Source organism: Arachis ipaensis, chromosome B09 (genome assembly GCF_000816755.2).
Source record: "Arachis ipaensis cultivar K30076 chromosome B09, Araip1.1, whole genome shotgun sequence".
NCBI classification, from domain to species: domain Eukaryota; kingdom Viridiplantae; phylum Streptophyta; class Magnoliopsida; order Fabales; family Fabaceae; genus Arachis; species Arachis ipaensis.
The window spans coordinates 83468889-83472116 of NC_029793.2; positions in this window are offsets into that span (position 1 = coordinate 83468889).

A 3228-nucleotide genomic window follows, 5' to 3' on the forward strand; every position below is an offset into this window, starting at 1 on the left:
GCCAAGGGAAGCAAAAAGTGCACCACACATGCGCTGGCCAAGACTCGAAGATGTACCAAATTTGCTAGCCAAGGAAGGAACGCTCAAAAATTCAAGCGTAGCGCTCCCTTTTGCCAAGTTTTTCGTGCCTCTCAACCTTGGAAGGAAGGCTCAGCATCATGTAGCGTCCACAATTTGAACGTAGCGTTCAAAAAGTGAACGCTATGGACAAGGAGCTTTGGGAAAGGAGGCTTGGCACATGACAAGGCTAAGTGAACATAACGTTCACAAGACCAAACGGAGCGCTCCCCTGGGAGCTGACCCATGCCTCCAACTTGAACTAAAGCCAACCGGACCCATCCTTCTTCAAATCCATATTTCATTCAAGGCCCCAACTTTGAAAAGCCCACTCCAAACTTTGAAGACCAAAATAGAAAGTGTATAAATAGGATTAAGTTTTATTTGTAAAGGACCTTTAGCTCATTTTTTAGTTTTCACTTTGAATTTGCAATTGTTTTTGAATTTGGGATTTGGGAATTGGATTTGAGTTTTCCTTCTGCATTTTTCTTTCTTCTACAACTTCTACTTTCTGGTTTTGGAAATTGAATTGAGATTGAAAAGCTCTATTGATTCCTGATCGGAGAATCATATTTGCTTTTCTTTCATATAGTTTTGGGAATTTGAGAAGTGGATCTAAGTTTTGTTTGCTGTTTTCAATTTTATTTTCTTCTGCAATCTCTTTTCTGCTTGATCAAGAGAGCAATTGAGATCTAGATCTGCTTTCTAACCTCATTGCTCTTCTTCGATCTTTAATTTCACTTTAGAATTTCATAATTGATTAAAGTTTTCTTGTTGTTTTGTTTCTTGAAACAATTTTCCATTTCTATTCTTGCTACTGAGATCTAGATTTGAATTCTTGCATCTCATAGCCCTCTGATTTACTTTAATTTGCAATTCTTAGTCTAATTCTGAATCCCAATACCCAAATCCTTTTACTCTTCAAGTAATTTACATTTCTCAGCAATTTAGATTCAGCAATTTACATTTCTTGCACTTTAAGTTTCTACAATTTACTTTTCTTGTAATTTAAGTTTTAGCTCTTTTACTTTCTTGCACTTTAAGTTTCTGCAATTTACTTATTCAGCACCTTTAGATTCAGTCAATTTACATTCTGCAACCTTTACTTTCTTGAAATTTTACTTCTGTTAATCAAAATCACTCAAATCATCAAATATTCGCTTAACTAAATTCACCACTTAACTAAAATTGCTCAATCCATCAATCCCTGTGGGATCGACCTCACTCTTGTGAGTAATTACTACTTGATGCGACCTGGTACACTTGCCGGTGAGTCCACATCCTTTAACCTTGACAAGAGAACCCTCAGAAGATTGAGAAGAGAAGCAAGAGGGAAGGGAGTTATTGGTGAAGAGGAATTAGAGGAGGAAGATCAAGTAATAGATGATAACATTCCAGATCACACTAATGGTGTGGCCAACAACAATGGCCAGCCTCAGAGAAGAGTCTTAGCTTCCTACACTATCCCTAACCCAAAGCATTGTGGGAGTAGCATCCTAACCCCCAATGTCAATGCCAATAACTTTGAACTCAAGCCTCAATTGATTACCCTGGTTCAAAACAATTGTCAATATGGAGGTAGTGCTGCTGAGGATCCAAACAAACACCTCTCTGTGTTTTTGAGAATCTCTGACACTATCAAAACCAATGGAGTCAATCCTGATATCTATAAGCTTTCGTTGCTCCCATTTTCACTGAGAGACAAAGCCACACATTGGTTAGAAACCTTTCCTAAGGAGAGCATTACCAGCTGGGATGATTTGGTTAGCAAATTTCTAGCCAAAGTCTATCCACCTCAAAGAGTCATCAAGCTAAAAACTGATGTGCAAACCTTCATACAGCAAGAAGGAGAGTCATTGTATGAAGCTTGGGAGAGGTATAAAGCTCTAATCAGAAGGTGTCCAGAGGAAATGTTCAGTGAGTGGGTGGAGTTGCAGAATTTCTATGAAGGCTTGTCTTTACCTTCAAGGAAAGCTTTGGATTATTCATCAGCAGGATCTTTGCAAATGATGAAAACTGCTCAAGAGGCACATGATCTCATAGACATAGTGGCCAACAATGAGTATTTCTACTCCTCTGAAAGGCAAACAGCTCCAAAGAAGGGTGTATTTGAGCTTGAAGGAGTTGATACTATATTAGCTCAGAACAAACTCATGCACCAGCAGCTCCAACAACAAATTGAAATAATGTCAAAGAGAATGGATGGATTGCAACTTGCAATAGTGAGCACAACTAACCAACCATCAGTCGTGTGAGGACAGTAGGAGGAAAATTATGAGGAGCACCAGCAAGAGCAAGTGCAATACATGCATAATCAATGTTCTGGATCAAATGACTTCCATGGAGACACTTACAACTTGGTGCACGAAATTGTGATCATCAACAATGGCGCCAAAGGACATCGAGCTCTCAAACGTGAATCACACTTTGTCACAATTCTACACAACTAACCAACAAGTGCACTGGGTCGTCCAAGTAATAAACCTTACGTGAGTAAGGGTCGATCCCACGGAGATTGTCGGCTTGAAGCAAGCTATGGTCATCTTGTAAATCTCAGTCAGGTATCCTTCCCAGATCCTACTCGGAATACCACAGACAAGGTTTAGACTTTCCGGATCTCAGGAATGGCCGCCAATAATTCTAGCCTATACCACGAAGGTTCCAATCCTAGATTAGAAACCCAAGAGATATGCATTCAAGCCATTGCTAGTAGAACAGAGGTGGTTGTCAGGCACGTGTTTATAGGTGAGAATGATGATGAGTGTCACGGATCATCACATTCATCAAGTTGAAGAACGAATAAATATCTTGGAGAAGAAATAGACTTGAGTTGAATAGAAAAACAATAGTACTTTGTAATAATTCATGAAGAACAACAGAGCTCCACACCTTAATCTATGGTGTAGAAACTCCACCGTTAAAAATACATAAGAACAAATAGTGTAAGCATGGCTGAATGGCCAGCCTCAAAGGTCTAAGGACTAAACGTTCCAAGATTGATAGTGTGAAAATACAATAGCAAAAGGTTCTATTTATAGAGAACTAGTAGCCTAGGGTTTACAGAAATCAGTAATTAATGCAAAAATCTTCTTCCGGGCCCACTTGGTGTGTGCTTGGGCTGAGCATTGAAGCATTTTCATGTAGAGACTTTTCTTGGAGTTAAACGCCAGT